Consider the following 17,766-nt stretch of genomic DNA (forward strand, 5'->3'; position numbering starts at 1 on the left):
AAAACGTGCACAAAAGAATCCCGGACGCATTTCGATGGGGCCGAAATGCAAGTGTGTGCAGTGCGTTGGGGGCACATCAAAACTTCCCAGGTTGTAAAATTTAATCCAGAGCGCCCCACTACGGCGTGCCTCATAATGAAGTCATTGTTTTGGCACCTAAAGCCCCAGAATTCGATACTATGCACCTATTAGTGACTATGTCTATTTCATTTTTCCAGTTTTTAAAAATCAGTGTTGTTTTGTAACCGACCGTTCCAATATACGAATGGGGATCGCAGTGCAAATAAATAAATAAATAAATAAATAAATAAATAAATAAATAAATAAATAAATAAAAAATCGCCGATGTTCATGTACACACCGGCGAGACGAAATTTAGATCTCGCATCGATGAAGCCCCTAAACCCGACGGGGGCTTGTCTCTTGTGTAAACCGCGCATCAGAGCCGGCGTACCGAAGCAGGGAAAAAAAAATAATCGTGTAAGCTTTAAGCGGACAGTCATTTTCGCGCTTTTCAGAAATAAGGAGAAGGAAAGGCGTTTTGCTAAGCTAGAAGTGCCTCCGGACAGATGCGTCCTGCGGCGAGGAGCCGATTATCCGAGACGGGAGGAAAGAGCGTGGCTTAAAAAATACTCGACAGAAAAGAAATGCGAACGAGTATTTCCTTCTGCTCTTTCTTTAAAAACGCCGCCAGTCGCGAGGCAGGTATAAAGGAGATGGGTCGTGCCAAGGACAGAAACAAAAGCACCAACAAAAAGTAAAACCAGTTTCTGCTTGTCAGGAATGCTGAGAGGAAGGGTAGCGTGCGCTCCAGCCGTCTGTGATGACGTCGTCTGCTTCGCCGCGCTGATCTCATCTGTCCATTGGATCTCTTTGGCAAACGTAGCGGCGGTCATGTTCTCAAAGTCCTAGTTATTTCAAATGCCCAACGTTGTCTTCAGAACTCTTCAAACGCGCTGACAGTATTGCGTCTGCTTAAATGTATCTGACGTCGCGAATGCTAATGAATAGGTAAATGTGCATTATCCGCGCGTGTGTGCGGGAGGTTCAAGCCAGACCACTGCAGGGATGGTCAGGAGCGTAGCGCCGCCTTGCTGCAGCGGCGCATTCCGAAGTAAACGTTAGAGGTCGTCCCAGTCGCCGCGAGTTTAGCGCCCCTGCGGCGAGGAGTCGCCACGGGCGATGGCGCGCGTTTCCTCTCAGTCGTTAGCTCGGTGTCTGCATCGTTCGCGTCAGTGCGCTGTTTTGTGGCCGTGTTTGCGTCTCCAAGCGTGCGAATTGTGCCTTTGTCACGCCCCGGGACCTTTACACTGACCGCTTGCGGATCGCCCCCAGTATGACACTCGCATTCAGCTAACCGGTGAGTGCTGCGATGCTGTTTGCGGGACGTTTTCCCGGCTTTTCCCTGAAAGCTGGCACTGCGCGCCGGCGGCTGTTCCGACCGCCCGCTTAACCGCGACGTGTGTTTGACACCTAGTTTTGGAAACTTGCCGTCACGCGGTAACCACTGCCTGTCCGTGGCAGGTCGGTTAAATGACGGTAAATGAAAGCTGCACGCAAGCCTCAGACGCCACCGTGCTTCTCATCATTTTTCCGTGGTTATTTTTGGGTCTCGTGAGAGACTGTAAAGATCGTACCGGCTTCTTTGCCCGGGAGCGCGAAAACTCGCTAAACCGTGTGGTGAAGCTGGCCTTTGCGGCCTTTGCGGCTTTCCTTTTTTTCTCGCAGAGACCGCGGGCTGCCGAGATCGGAAATCGCCGGTCGCCGCTAGTGAACGAGCTCGGCGCGTGTCGGGCTTGCTCCACTTTTGCGGCCTGGCTAGACGGACGCACTAGTACACGGGCCGAACAGCGCGAGGTACGCCGCACGAGATATCAAAGATTCCGGTTTGCCCGCCGCCTGCCTGCTTCGGGCGCCGTGTCGTGCACGCGTCCTGCCGACTTGTGGTTGTGCCGGCCGGTCGCTGGGTGCCCAACCTTGAAAACGCCGTCGCGTAACCGGGAACAAATTCAAGCCCGTCGAAGAGAAGACATGGCATTAGCAATTCACTGCAATACCTCTGTGCGGGGGTTGCGGAGGCGAGATTCTCCTTCGGTTTTTATGAGACATTCTGCGCGCTTTTTCGTGGTTGGACTAGATGATCGGCGTAGGTGGTAGCACTCTTGAGGGTTCACCACTTCTCTCGCACGGGCTGCACGTTTCCATTCTCGGGTTTACTCCGGTGAGTCGCGGTGGTTGGCTCTCATCTAGTCATTTAGTTGAACTTAAGGTAAGATTCGCGACCTTCCAAGCTTCCGGCCGTCGTCGTGTAGGCGCCGTTTCGGCAACGAAACTTTCAGCCGACGGATTCGCCTGTGACCGTTCCACGTGTTGCGGCTTCGCCACGAAGCTGTTGCCTACTGCATTAGCGATCGTTTTTCTCAGAACCCGGGTTCCGCGACGGTATTATGTACAACGTGGGCGTGGAAAACACACCGCGCCGAGGCTGCCCGGATTTGCCGTACAATACACCGAGCTGCCGCACAGCTGCTAACATCGGTGGGGTTTCACGGAGCGTTTGGCTGGTCTGGCCCGTTCGGCGTTCTTTGATCGTGTGCGCGGCAGCCGAAGCCGTCGACTACGAGCGCGAGCCTCGCTGTCGGAAAGCGAATCTGGCGGGGCGAGGCAGGAGCTGCTACATTTGTCGTATCCGGCACCATCGTTATCCGGCCGTTGCTCCCTCGATGATTAGTGTCGCAGTTTTGGGGATCTTTGGAAATCGTCGGACGTCCGCCGGCGGCGATGGTCGTCGGGCAGTGGCTGTGCTTTTTCTGATAGACGTGGATGTGTCAATCTGACGAATCGTACGTTCTTGTTGGAAATTTTTTCTAAACCAATGCCTGCGAGTGTCGCGGTCTGTCGCCGGCCCCCCTTCTTGGCCTCCTCGAATTCTCCGCAGCTTCTAAGCTACGGGGCGTTTTACATAGATTTCAGTAGCTGGGCAGACAGGTCCAGGTCCGTTCACGGATCTTGTGGCTTAGAAATTTATCGCAAGAACTGTACGCCTTCGCGAGTCGTTCGAACACCTTGCACAAAGTCGCTCTTCGACTGTCGTGCTTGTTTCAACTGGGAGGTCGTATAGTATATATCGTTCGATAGTTTCGCTGCCGCTCGAAACTGATATTGTACCTCTGCAAAACTAGTTCGAAGGCTGTGGCCAGATTTCTTCGCTTGGGAGTAGCTTCGTGCTAATCAACGCTTTAACGTTCGCGTCTCACGGGAAGCTTTGTCCCCAACGTCGACGTGTACTCATCCCGAATACGCGCATGGGACCTTTTCTGCGTCTACACACTTCATCTACACACTTCATCTATGCGTTTCCAACAAATTGGTTTGGTGACCTCGTTTGAAACTGTATTAGCAGCGTGCATGTCGTCTGAGTGTCGTTGTCGGGCTTGGCCTTTCAACTGCTTATCTCGACCGCACGCGCTAGGTTACGCCGTCGTATCTCTACACGCTCTGGTTCGGATTTCCAACGCCGCCATTTCCAACACGCGGTCGCTTCTACTTTCGCAGCTGTTGTAACTGCTCTCCGTCGGATTCAATTCCTCGGTGCATCTTTCAGAGTGCTGTGAATTGGGTTGGAAAAAAAAAGAACGCCTCGCGGAGCGTAAGCAGGACTACCCCGATCGTGCGCAGTTTCAGGAATGGGAGTGACAACTCGTGGTCCCTGATATACGATTTACAAAATTCTGTGCAGTTTTGGTGCAAATATACAGGGTGTTATTTCTAACGTGAAATACTTTGAGAGAGACGAAAGAAAGGGTAAAGGCCGGAAGGTTAACCAGAGCAATACATTCCATTTACTGCCCTTCACTTGGGCCAGATGAAGAGAAGACGTAAAGATCAGTGGAACGTAGAGAGGACGACACACACAGCGCATGGACACTACTACAATCGTTCGCAGGACAGCATAGCAGTTAGCGCCAGTCTATGCTAAAGTCGTTAGGTTTGTTGCCTTTAAGACTTGTAACAAAGCATTCGTAGCCCTCTTCTGCGACTGCTGGTGAAGCCGGTATACCGGAACTATTTGCTCCGACGGTAATCTGACGTCAATCAACGTAGTTGCGAGGGGTGGTCTCTGTGCAGAAGCAGCTATAGAATACACCCCGCACTAGCAGTCACGTTCTCCGCGTTGAACAACGCGAAGTTTTCAAAATAACCGTCTGCGCCGCATGGACTGTTCGCTGTACCTTTGCATCTCGCCAGGACTGCATGCCTTGCTTTGTCGGCTACGGCCAGGAATAGCCTTTACAGAATCTTCTACCTTCCGCATTGGAATGGCTGATAACGCTGTTTGTGGTGACAGTAGTCGCGAGGAGACCATTGAACATGTTTTGTGTGACTGTTTTAAATGTATTTAAGCCACTGCCGTTTTCACGGCCAGGCGCACGCTAGCAGCTACATAAATTTTAATGATGATCGGGGTAATTGCCTACAATGTGCTAATTATGTTTTCACGCAGTCGTGTCAGGCCATGCGTTGCATTGCGTAATTAAAGTCTAGCTGTAGTGAAGTCATGCCTGCTTTCAAGCAATCCCAAGCACTACTTTCCAGATATCCGCCGCAAGATTTGCTAAAGAAATGCATTTCTAATATCTGTGGCATGATTTCACCACTGCCCGACTTCAGCAACCGGTGGCGTTGTGAAACATGTCTACTTTTTTTCTCAGGCACGTACTTGCTCAACCGGTATCCCAGGATCTGTGCAGTCTTCCGTACCGACATGGTCAATCGCGCGGGCCACTCTTGTAAACCATATTGACAGTCTTCAATGAAAATGGGACAAAAGAAATAAAAATCTACCTGCTTCGAGATGGTGATACGGAATTTTACGGAGCAGACCTCACGTGTTTATCGACGCTTAGCCTTTGCTTTGCGCGTGCGTCGTAAAGGGAACGTGAGCAAAAAAAAAAAATAATTATAATAATAAAATAACGTATTACGATAGTAAAATTAACCCGCTACAATACCAAAGAAGGCAGTCTTGCCGGGAGACTCGATCTGGTTAAGCCGGAATAGACTGAAGAACGAAAGGCGAGGGGCGACGCCACGACGTCATGGCTTCTTGACGGTGTCTGTTCAGGCCTAGTTAACTTCTTATCGGTAAACATGTACTCTGTTATGTCCTAAAGTATACAAAGAGAGAACGTGACAAGTTTCGAGAACGGCTACTGAACCAAAGCTGCCGAAATGCGAGAAGATACATTTAAATCCGTGACGTCACACTGACCTGCCGGTGTCGAGGTTCCGGCGCGCGAAATTAAAGGAGAAATTGCATTTTGACCATTTTCTCTTGTAATGATCAACCTGTTCAGCGAAATGAATGAAAATACTGTTGAGAGAGAGAGAGAGAAACAACTTTTGTACTGAGCCCTTAGTGACGGTTGGTGCGCGCTGGCACCAGATGGGGTGGAACCTTCTCAGGTCCCATATGTGCCCAGCAGTTCCTGGCCCCTAGCCGCCAGCGCGAGCTGGGTCGGTCGGGGCTGGACAACAAGGTCTCCCATCGCTCGGGGGGGGGGGGGGGGAGGGGGGGCGGTCGGGATGGTGGGGGGTTGTATCTGGAAAATACTGTTGAAGGAACATTTTATTAGGCTAAGGAGTAGGAGGAGGGAAAACATTTTTTGTGCTCTAAATTGATGTAATTTTTCCTGGCTTCAGACGGCTTCTTCCATCTTCTGATGGCGTCTCCCATCTTCTTCAGACAGGGTCGGTTCCCCTATATATAGTCCACGGCTCCGCTGAGGACTGCTGTCCAGTGAGCTCGCCCGACCAATCCAAGCTGGATGTCCAGGTTGTCTCTGGAGAGCATCCCCTCCCACTGTTCCGCACTCGGGTTTTCTACTCTGGATACCTGATCGTTCTTCTGACAGGCCCATGTTACGTGGAAGAGGGTTGGCTTATCTCCGCATCACGGCTAAATAACTAGTGTTTCGCTTCTGTCGTGTTAGCTGAACTATACACGAAGTGGACGTTGCCTTGACAAGTCGGTGCGCGTTATCCAGTTAACATACGAAATAACGTTGGAAATAATCATTTTAAAACGCATTTCCTTGTTGCTGAATTGAAGTCGAACAATATAACAGTGAAGCCCAGTGCTTCTAGCGCGTTTCTCGCGAAATGGTACACATCTTCGTTCTGCGGCGACTGAAAATGTGTACCTCCAGTTCACACTTGTCAGCGCTGCATTTCGCCACAATTAAGTCATCGTTGCGATATCTGCTACTCAGAATTACTTTTATTGTCATAGCAACTATATGGACACTCCAGGCACATTTCTGCCGTCGGCGTCGCCGTGAGGTTCCGTATAAAGTTCAAGGGTGACAAAATCGTCGCCGCGCGCCGTATGCTGTTGTGCGAACGCAAGCTTACGAGGGTGGCTCAGTCTTGCGCACGCAACGGCGGAAAGTGGGGAGGAAGCGCGCTGTCTTCCGTCGCGCTGAAGACCTCAGGGAAAGATAGGGGGCGTTCTTCTCCAGGCGGCTGCGCGCGCCCGGCCGTACCACTGCATCTAGAAAGCCATCTGCGAAGAGCACAGGGTCCGCGCTCCGCTGTGTTTTCGCGCTTCAGTTCGCGTTGATGCAAGCGGCAACACGAAGGTCGATGCGCTCGCTGCTGCTGCCGCGTTTCCTCACTCCAGCGTCTTGACAGCGAGTTTCCGCGGTGATCGAGTGAAATGTGTTCATGTTGGCTTGTGCCCGATTGACAGCATGCTTGTTATTTTATGTAGTATGCCTACGTTTATACGGCGATAGAACTACTATCCTTCCTTCGTATAGCTCCCCAGTAATTCGTCATCGCAATCGATGTTTCGCCTTTCGGGCGAAACTGCGATTTTCTTTTTTTCTTAATTTTTACAATTGCGCATCCTGCCTCAGGTGATCTTCGCCTGCTTCAAGAAAATAAACTGCTATATACGAATGCAAACCTTGTAATAAGTGTTTTACGACAAAATGAAGATGATTCGTGAAACCACAATGCAGCAGCTATTGCTGCGCACGCGCCTGCCTTGCGACGAACGGGAACGGTTAAACTAATTTCTGGGGTTTTACATGCCTAAACCACGATCAGATTATGAGGCAGGCCGTAGGGGCGGACATTCAATTTCGACCGCCGCGGGTTCTTTTCAGCGCGCACCGTAATTTTTCTTCGTATTTCGCGACCGTCGTAAGAATGCCGGCGGGATTCGAACCCGCGACTTCGGTTTCGGCAGCGCAACGCCATATAGGCACTGGCGCTATACCGCGCCGCCGGGTGCGCCGAGAGGAACCGATGCCACACGAAAGTTACTCGTTGAAAGCCAATGCACCGATCGCACTTTGACAGCAGGTGCGTGGCACCTCCGGCTCTCACTGCTACAGCTTGATCCGCTCGATTTGTTTGGAAGCAATTAGGCGACGTCCCGAAGCCAACAAGCTGCTAAGTGCTGATCGAACGCGTCTGCCAGCAGATGGCGAGCGCCCGTAGCGAGTCGCGCCCTCTGCGGCGGCGCGCAGGTCGTCGTCTCGTTACCGCGAAGCTCATTTTTTTTCTTTTTTTTTTTTCGTTCGTGTATACGAGCTGTTTTCCTTCGGCGGGCCTCCTTCGCCAATAATGTGTCCGATATCACGATTGGATGACATGTGCTCTTACGAAGAGTCGTGTCGCAAGAACTTGATTTGTGAATACGAGCACTGATTTCCGAAAGCTTTTTTTTTTTTTTTTTTTTTTTTCTTCGTGCGGTGGTGTAGGTCGGCGTGCGACAGCGGGGTTCGATGTGAAGAGTTGCCGCAACGCAGCGTGTGTGTTGGAGCCCCGCGAATTGCTTTGAAACGTAATCATCAATGATTTTGTAATGAAAACTACCTTGCCCATATCGCATTCGTATAAACGACAACTTATGTGTCCCATTCTTTTTTTTTTTAATTCAGCAATTCGTAAATTCCGTTTCTCATGTCGCCTTTCATCGGCTTCGGGACGGAGGTCAGCTGAGAGAGCTGCCGCTTAGAGGCAGCGGCAACGACAGCCGACGCCGTCGTGTGAGAACGCAGATCGCGTGGGAGCCGTCACCGAGGACGCATTACAATAACATCTAAGTTGCAGTATGCGCGTGAGACAGAAATAACCGTTATTATTAATCCCAGTGGAACTAAGGCCCCGTTCGGGACCTCCCGGTAGGCTGATGCCTCCTGGCCCAGCACGTTCTTGACCTGCGGCGCCAGAATCGGCCCCCATAGTTTTTCAAACTTTCGTGGGGGAGTGAGTGACCCACTCCTCCCAGCTGCCTGGACGCTGGTTGGTGGGTGGTAGTTTCGAAAGAATTGCCTTTCTGAAGACAAAAACAACCGAAGACAGATAAGATCAAACAAAATTACGTTAGTCGATCTATGTATTAACTTTCCCTTTGAACAGCCATCCGCAAACGCGCCAGAACGCGGCAGCACGTTCGATCGAAGCTGTGAGCCAGCAAACAGACCGCTCTATAGCACTCCGTATGTTATAATCTGCGAGAAGACGCTTAATGCAGCTTCGCTCACTTTGGTGTTTCTTAATATGGCGCACAGCTCTCTGTGAAGTGTTTCTTTTTTTTTTTTTTTGCAAGTGTATTCGTGCGTGTATGAATGCCCGCTTTAACTTCACTCTGTGAATGTTTTTATTTCCCGAAAAGGCGATTTCGGCGGAATGGAGTGTTCAGAGGTCGTAAAGCTTGTAACCTAAGTCCCGTAATTCGATTGCATTGTTTACTTAACACCGTGAGTGGTATTGACAGTGCTGCCATTTTCATATAAGTTACCTCTGTATATAAGCGTTGAATTATTCCTCTAAGTAATATGTATGTTGTTCTTGACCTCCTTTCCTGCTTTATTTCTTTTTCTTTTTTTTCATTGTGCACCAAATTTAGAAGGCACGTAAGCTGTTTTTTTCTTTTAGAGGAGGTGGGGGGGCACATTACTAAACAAATGAATTCAATCGTCGTGTCGCGCTTTCGGCGGAATACCCGCCGCCGACAACGACGAAGGCGACGACGCTGTACAAGGAAGCGCGCCGAGAAGGAGAGAGGATTCGCCCTCTGGGGCTAGGCTCCGAAAGCGTGGCAAAATGCCTCCGGAAATGCGGAAAGACTCCAGGCGCTCGGCGGTCGTCGTGGTACATGCAGTCACCACTACGCGAGAGAGGGTGGAGGCGCAGAGAATTCCCTTTCCTTTCTTCCATGTTTCGGGAAGTTGGCAAAATGGACCGCATTCCGTGGGGCGTGCGTAAAAAAAAAAAAGAAAAAAATGTAAGAGGGCGTCCGGCTGGTTCTGTTTTCTGCGTTGTCGTCTGCGTTTCGCTCGGTTTGCTGCTTCTTTTTTATTGGACCGTCTTTTCTGTCATCTTCCCTTTGTTCTTTTTCGGTTTCTTGTTTTTCTTAACCTTTCCCGTAGGCGTTACCGTATTTGCCCGTGTAAGCTGGCCCAGGAAGAATCCACCCCGCTGTGATGGCTCAATGGCTATGGTGTTGCGCTGCCGGGCTCGAGGTCGTTGGTTCGAGTCCCGGCCGCGGCGCCGCTGCATTTCGACTGGGGCGCGAAATGCGAATAAAAGAAGAAAGGTGTTCGTGTACTTTTATTCACGTACACATGAAACAAGCGCGGGATGTGAGAATTAATCCTGAGCCCTCCGCTTAATAACACATCGTTTTTTTTCTTTCTTTTACGTGTGTTCTCTCCATGGCCAAATAAAGGTGAGCAAGTCACGATCTTTAGGAGACGTTAGCGCCTCTAGGGGGCGCCAGCTACTCTTTTTTTTACATAGACATACATTTAATAAAGGCCACAGGATGGGAAAAAAATTGCCTAAAACAGTCCTTCTTCCAAACTCGTTTTCTCCAAAGATTGCGACTACGCTTTTCAATATGAAGAAACTGACCTTTGTGCGAGTTGGTACGAGTTCTTCATGGGAAATGGCGCCACCGAAAACATAAGAATGCTTTTCGCGTCCGTGTTTTATCTGCTGCGCCATGTACCGAAATTACTATTGAATCGCCGAACATTTTTTATTATTATTATCGCATAGCCTAATATTTACACCAAGTCCCGGCTTTTGTGTTCATTCTCGAATGTGAGCATCGGCATAGGATCGAGTAACTGCGATATTGTGGCATTCCATAGGAGGGGAGATGGGAGAGGGTAGTCTGTCCTCTCCTGTAGCCGCCTTGAGGCCCACAGGTTGTCCGTATCGTGATCGGCCCAGCGTCCCTCAGCGGTTTGGAAGGCTGCTTATCTAAGTGTACCTGCCATCGCTAGATGTCGCAAGCGATAACGAAGGGATGAGAAAGAACGCCGGTATGAGCGCAAGGGATTTGTTGCTTTTTTTCGTGTGGCTGGCGGTAGACGACGTCTCTCGCTTCAAACCAAGGACCTAGATTTGTACGAAACTGTGTTCTTCTGAGTTTATATGTAGAAGGAAGGAAAACGGTTGGCTCGAAACGAGATTGCTCTTCGCGGAGCGGTCAACCGTGGGATTCTTTTTTTTCTGAGAGCGCTTGCGTAATGGCGGCGTCGTTGGTGGAGGAAGAACATCTTACTTCCTGCGGAAGGAAAGAAAAGGAAAAAAGAACTAAGAAGAAAGGGAACGACGACTCGTTACGTGAGCAGTCGCGCTGCGCGACCGGCGTGCATTCTTGACTGAAGACTTATTCATAGTGTTGCGAAACTGGGCGCTTCACTTGACACGTGCACGGACTAGCAGCTTTACTCGACAGATCGTTTAATACGCGTTTTTCGCGACCTTTGGATCCTTCAGGGAAGCTCTACTTTAGTCTGTAGCTTGAACTTAAGGGCAAGTCGGCAACAACGTGGCGCGCGCTTGTGACTATGACAGGGAAGATATCCGCCGACACTTGTTTTTGGTGCGGTTGTTGTAGCCTCAAAACATAACTCATACCCGCGATGTGGATAGGTCACACTATGGATAGGAACCCGTACGGGTTTCCTTTGTAGCAATTGCTACGAACGGGTGGATGTCTGATTTTTCCTTTATTAATAGGTCACACTAGCGCAACATTTCTGAGGGCTCATTCATAAACATAAACAGCGTAACATTCCGGACGCATCAATGGACTTCGCAGAGCAGTGTCTAAATTGTGTCTACATGACAGGCACCACGGGACAATATTGTCACGTGGTAGTGACGGTGAAAAGCGCAAAACGGTGAATCGCGAAACTAGCGTTTTATTGGGCGAACTTGTGCCCGCAAAAGCAAGCGGCTAACACGATCGGCGGTCGTCGAAATCTGATCTACCGCTCAAGCGAAAGTTATACACCATTCGCGTCGCGCATACATGCAATCAGATTACACATGGAACCATCGATAACATTCCAGAAACTTCCGATACATGCAGTCGGGTCTTCGCTGTGCGATAACATTTGTTAGGCGGTGTAACGGGGTCGCCCGGTGAAACGGGGTCGCCCGGTAAAGATATAGAAGTACACGTGTCAATATGTTCGGTGGACCCTGCAACTGTCTCTGATAGTACCGGATTATCAAACGTTCTAGCGTGAAGAAACCCGTATGGGTGTTTTCCTGCGTATCCTCGTCCTATATTATCGCGTGGCTGAATGCCAATTTTCCCGCCCGTCGATCTTGCTCCACTTGCTGGTGCATTTCCCGAGAACATTTTCCGAGCGATTCGTCCTCGCACCGCCATTTTGCCAACCTCCTGCTTGATCCATTTAGTACGACTGCCTGGAAAGGCGGCGGTGTACCGCGATCTGAACTTTAGGGCGAATTCTTCACTTGGAAAGCTATGTATTTTTATATTTTTATCTGTCTGATGAGCTCACATGAATTTCATTTGTATCTTCCTGGAGGCTATGCATTTAAGCTATGCATGGGTGTTTCAGATAACCTGAACCAAAGTTCGGCCTTCGACGCGCGCAAGAGCGCGGTGACGTCATTATTTTCGTTATTCGTGTTCTTTCTTCAATAAATAAATAAATAAAAGCAGCGTAAGAGATCACGTCATTCAAACAGCTTCATGTGGTGTTTCTAGGCACACTGTACAGCTTCTCAAATACGACTTATGCCGTAAAACGAATATTTACATTTGTGCTTCTTTAAACTTAACTAATGAGCTAATCGATCACGCTTCAAAAAATAATCCGAATAACTCGAGACGGCTGCTAGCAATGTAGCGTTTCGGAATGTCGTCCCGTTTGGACCGAAACTGCCGTCAAATGTGCCATCTGTTATGCACCCATTCGTTAAAGATGTCTCTATCAGCAAGTTTCAAACATCGACGTTTTTGAAGCCGTTTCTCAGCGGACCCTTCATATGTGGTTTTTCTTTGTAGCTCGCGCTTGCTTTCAGGGGCACGCCAGCGTTCCCTTCCTTCTTTTTTTTTTTTTTTTTTTTTTTTGGAACGTCGTCGGTATGGAGATAGACATAAAGTATTCCGCGCGTCTTCATCTCGGGTGCTTTGTCTGCTGACGTAAGCAATCACGATTGCTGCCATGCCGTACCACCCTATATAGCATATGGGCTACTGCTTAACGCCTTCTCTCTCTCATCCTCCCTCCCTTTATTCTGGTTTGAGTGGCTGACAGCTTTTGACCCTGTAGAATCTAAGTTATGTTTCCTACTTTCTTTATTGCTTTTCTATTTGCCTGAACCAGTTATGCGTTTGCTTTACCGTAACTATGGTGTTTGTGTGCGGAGGGGAGGAGGGTGAGGTCATGTAGGAATGGAGTGAGGTGCTCGGGAGTGGTAAATCATCGCCATACAACAGCCGTGGCAGCAACCAGGGCACGCGGTGTGTGCAAAATTTTTCATCCCCGCGACAGGCGCACAAAAGCTGGAGAGCGCGGCAGCTCCAGAAATCTCTCGCGAGCTGCCGCTTGCTTTTGCTGCCACGAATGCTCTAGCCGAGTGGGGAGCGTCTTCGTCTTGGCGGCTCCAGGTGAATCGCGATGCGTGGCTGTGTGTCACACTTGGCAGTTAGGTGACTGTGGGAGTGTGCGAGGCCTGCTGTCTCCTATAGAGTGCGCTCTGGAGAACGTGGTCCTTTTCAGGACGTTGGTTCCGAGAAGGTCTTTGCCGAGATATGAAGTGAAAGACACCAGGGACGAGAAAAAAAAGAATGTATGGCTCGTGGAGAGAGGGGGCGCTCTCGACTTCCAAAGTTGGTTTTTACCGAGTAATTAAACGTACAAGTCTGAGCCGGAACGTAGATTGGGCCCCTCCCTGCTGAATGCATGCACGTAGGTGCAGGAGTAAGTTGACAGCGAATGTTTATATCTGAGTAATAGGCGTATGACCATGTGGTTTTTTTTTTAAATTTAAATATCGCACGCGAAGGAGACTGCCTGTACTGCAAGTATAAACAGTTAATAACTGCGCGGGATGCTTTACGAGCATGCGCGTGAAATGCGGTATAAGAGTTTTGCGAGTTTTTTCCCTCCTTCACGTTTTAGCGCGAGGAAGCTAGTTTCGCACTTTAAATGGTGTGTGGTCCATTTATTAAAGCCCCGCGCCGATATGAAGGTATGCCCAGGAGGCTTCTATTTCGCGAAGCACAGTGGCCGCTATTAACAGTGCGGATGCGAGGTTCTTTCAGAGCCGCTTCCCTATACAAGCCCAGGCTTCACGCCGTGGGCGGAGCTTCCGAGCTATCACTGGAAAGAAAGGCTGTGATGGCATTGTGTGACGTCACATCAGCACGTCTACAGTCACGTAACGGCAGTTTCGTTGCGGTGGTACTGTGCGCTTATATCGACGCCGACAGTTACTTCGGCTGGCATCTGCGACAGTAGGTTGAAGTCATTGTCGTCGTACACGTCGACGGTCTAGGATTTGCGTCATTTGTGAATGGTGCATATTCATTACTTTTTATGCTCTTTCGGGCAACAAACTATGCAGAAAGGCACCGCTTCGATTCTCGGTCCTTCCTTTTCCACGTCGTGTGTTTGCGCCACGTGAGATTACAAGAGAGGGAATGTTCTTGTTACGTTGTTTATTATACGACTTTATTAGTCATTTATTATCTCTCTATATTCCCGAGAACGCCTAGTTTTCGAAACACAGCAAGACAACTAGTCTCTTCGCACGTGCATTATCATCGTTAATTGTTGCAATTATAATGCGCTAGCTCCTCGAATATGGTCACTTTGAACAGGCACACCGTTTGAATCCAGAAGGACGGAGGTTCTAGACGAATACGTGTAACTGCCCCATCATTCCCATGCAGACCGAACCGCCATACTTGCAGCTGCCGTGTACACTAGCGCCAAAGTTCCCTCTAGTAATTTTCTGTATAGGAGACGTCCATGGATTATGCGTGGCGTGTGAGATCGTCTGGCGTGCTCCGACCGATCTCAGAGGCTAGGCGTTATACGTCATTCAGGGGAGAGCTCCTATGGGCGACCTTTGCTCACTTCTGGGCCTACGTGGTCCGCCACTTTCTCTCAGCGACTAGCACGTGCATTTTACACATACTAATGTGCAACAGTCCGGAGAGGAAGGGGGTGTTCCTGCACTCAAATGGAAAGGTCTCTTTAAGTTCTGAAACACACGGCTCGTAAGCCGCCACCAAGTCAAGTGTGTTAGTGTGTTCCACGGTCCACCCACACGTAGTACGGTCAGGGCGCTCACGCTAGATGCTCGCGTGACGCATGGAGGACGCCCGCGCGCTCCCTTCAGCTTTCACCTCCCCTGCCCCCCATCCCCCCTTCCATTCTCGCCTCTTCACGCCGTAAGCGGAGCGGGACGCTCACGTAAAAGCGCGCCGCCCTCGGCCTCTCCGAATGCCAGCTCGCAGCAGTTCTGCACGATCTCGTTTCTCCCAAAAGAAAACGGTGCGTTTCAGAAAAAGACAGGCATATAATACGATAGCTTTTAGCTTGTCCGTTAGCGTATTACATTCTACAAGATACCGGGAACACGGGAGGGCGTGTACCAGTTATGGCAACTATAGAAGAATATATGCTTTGACTGCAAAGAAGACAGCTTCAAACCCTCGTAACGCATTTCTAAGACGTCTCTGCGGCCTGACGCCATGTCGCGTCGACAAGAAAGAGCCCCTGTTGTCGCTATTTTCCGGCTTTCTTTGTATGCAGACCCATGAGAAACGCAGCGCAGCTATAAGCTCGTAAGAAAACGTAACCACTTTTTCCTGCGAGAAGACGACCTTACCCGTCGGGTTTCCAGGCCATCTGCTTAGTCGCAATCTTGTTTTAACAGAAGATTTATAGCAAAGTAGCCTGCATTGTTTTTGGCTTCGATGCTGTCTTCGCGAAGCTGTCCCTTCACCTGCCGCTTAGGGGCTTATAGCGGCTGTGGTGTTGCGTCATAAGCACGAGGTCGGGGGGTCGAATCCCGGCAAAAACGCCCGTGTCCCGTGCATCGGGGGCGCGTTGAAGACACCCTGCTGGTCAAAATTCAAGCTCTCTCTTTTGCCGGCTAGGGGGCCGCTCTCCGCTTTGCTGTCTATTTCGCCCTCTACTGCGAGCGTTGGAAACGAGCCTTTTTTTTTTTTTTCTTACGTACACTGTCAACCGATTTGCACCCTTAAGTGTGTCAGATTGGTTTACAGTGTAGCAGGTAACGCCGCGGAAGCTACGCAAATATTGCGGTCACGGAAGTCTCACTTCGCGCGTTTTGCCCAGGGCACCCATAATTGATCTGCGACACTTCCTGCGTTTTAACTGCTACGTTTTACAACTTGTTGGACGCAAGGCGCTGTCCGCAGTGAGAGATTTCTGCTGCCGCAGCAATTGGTATTGGAGCTGGAGAAATTGCCTGCTGAAGTCTCCCGATTTTCGTCTTTCGAGGATGCCGCGTTTCGTTGCGCTCTTAATACACACATTGCCGCAAGTTTACCCTCAGTAAAGCTTGCGGGAGGAAGTCGTGCTTTTGCTAAAGCAGTAGCAAGAAGCTCCACCGAAGGAACGGACGACGTTCAAGCACATTTCTTGCACGTTAGTTTTGTTACCGCCTGTTCCATATTAAGAGAACGTCGCGTATAGGATGGTAGTGCGACCCACCCTTTTAACTGGTGTTCACCTGGTTTCACGTCTGAAGACCATAGGACGAGGCCCTGCTGTGGCGCTGTTGGTATTTTCTCTGGGTTATTTGAGCTGCACGCGTGCCTTTGTGATGAGGAATAAACCGGGAGCGATCAATTTTCATTAGCGTCACGCCTTCCTCGCGAAGTATCGAATGAACGGCGAGCGAACGTGACCGGGGTGTTTATTCAAATAGCCCGGAGGCGAATGCTATAAGACGTACCAGACAGAGGAGGTAAAGAAAGAAAACGTATTTATATATGATGTATGTATCATGCGCCGCAGCAGTCAGTTAGAAGGTGTTGTTAAGGCTTTATTATTATTTTATTTTGTAGCCTATTTTTCTTCTTTCCCTGCGTGTCGTGGCGTTCTTCGAAATGGCTGTATTCACGCCTTGTGTGCTCGCTTTGCGTGTGTCCAAGAATAGCTTTTGTCGGGAGTTTTCGCGCGTCGCTGGAGTATAGAAGAGACAAGTCTCCGTCGCTCACTGCATCTTCGCGTGCTTTCTTGGAGACGGCAAGATGTGTATGCCGGCCGCAGAAGGCAAGAGAAAGTGTGCTAAAGACCAGTAAACAAGAGCAACGGCCAGCGCCATCGGCAACAGAATAGGCAACAGAATGCAGCGTCGAGATATGCATATCGAGGGACGTTGTGGCAGCTCGTGCGGATATCACATTGCTGCCCCATTCTTTCCTGGGAACACGGGCATCAAAGAAAACGAGAAGGGGGGGGGGGGGGCGGGGGGGGGCGGGGGGGGGCGGGGGGGGGGTGCGTAGCGACTAGAAATAGGCGAGACCGGAACAAGGCGTGACAAAGGGGTCGACCGGGGCTGTGCAACCCAACACGGTTGGGTTCTTGCCGACGGCCCCGCGCCTTGACGGCAGGGCAACGGACAAGTGGCGTGTGTACCAATATAAAGCGTGTGTCTCATTGTGTGTCATTGGATAAATGTGCGCCAGTTTCTTCTCTTCCCGATTTTCCGTCTCAAGTCTTCCTATTGCGGTCGCCTGCGTCACTTTCTTTCTCGTGCTGTTCTCCCTTGATAGCGGTAAAACATAGTGAGGGGATGGGGGGCGGAAGATGACAAGGTTGGTTTGGCAGAGGCGATCGCGCGCGCCCGATGGATTGCTGCCTTCCACGTGGCGTGACCACTTAAAGGAGGACGGACGAACGGCCCATAAGGCAGATCGTGCCTGACCCCTGCTTATACCCTACACGTATGACGCGCGGTGTGTCCTACAAGCGTGTGCGGTCGGGAGCTATATACATCGACTCAGCAGCGGCGGCGCATTGGACAAAACAGCGCGGAAAGGGCGCGAAGTGCGACCGCTTGTTCGCGCGTCGCGTCGAAGGAAGAGCACGTGACGTCCTTTTTTGACACTCGAGGAAGCCGCGCTGAATAAGAAAAATGGTGGGAGTGTCTGTGGACGAGTGTATATATGTAAGCGTGTAGGAGAAACGCTTTTAAAGAAACGGCTGCTGACCGCTGTTGCGTGTACAGGGAAAGGTTTCTAAGCGTAGAGGCGATAGCGGCCCGTGTGTTTTATAGGCTTTCTTCGAGGACCCTAACGGAAACCGCGCGAAGAGAACACGGTGTAGGTGTTGGAGAAAGCTCCGGGAGGAGCACGGGCCCCGTCGTGTGTCGTGGTAAAGGAATTGCGCTTGTGATACACGAGGAGGATCGACCGCAAGCGCCGGCTCG

The 17,766-nt window shown here is 50.2% G+C and overlaps 1 protein-coding gene across 4 annotated transcripts in view; it reads left to right on the top strand.

The window, feature by feature from the left end:
- Window positions 1-1,189: 1,189 nt before the first annotated feature.
- Window positions 1,190-17,766, top strand: part of LOC126539023 (uncharacterized) — a 240,793-nt gene continuing 224,216 nt past the window's right edge. For all 4 annotated transcript variants that reach the window (XM_055075141.2, XM_055075140.2, XM_050185710.3 and 1 more), the window contains exon 1: window positions 1,190-1,360. The gene's annotated coding sequence lies outside the window, so the exon portion shown is untranslated. The remainder of the gene's footprint in view (window positions 1,361-17,766) is intronic.

Source organism: Dermacentor andersoni, chromosome 11 (assembly GCF_023375885.2).
Source record: "Dermacentor andersoni chromosome 11, qqDerAnde1_hic_scaffold, whole genome shotgun sequence".
NCBI classification, from domain to species: domain Eukaryota; kingdom Metazoa; phylum Arthropoda; class Arachnida; order Ixodida; family Ixodidae; genus Dermacentor; species Dermacentor andersoni.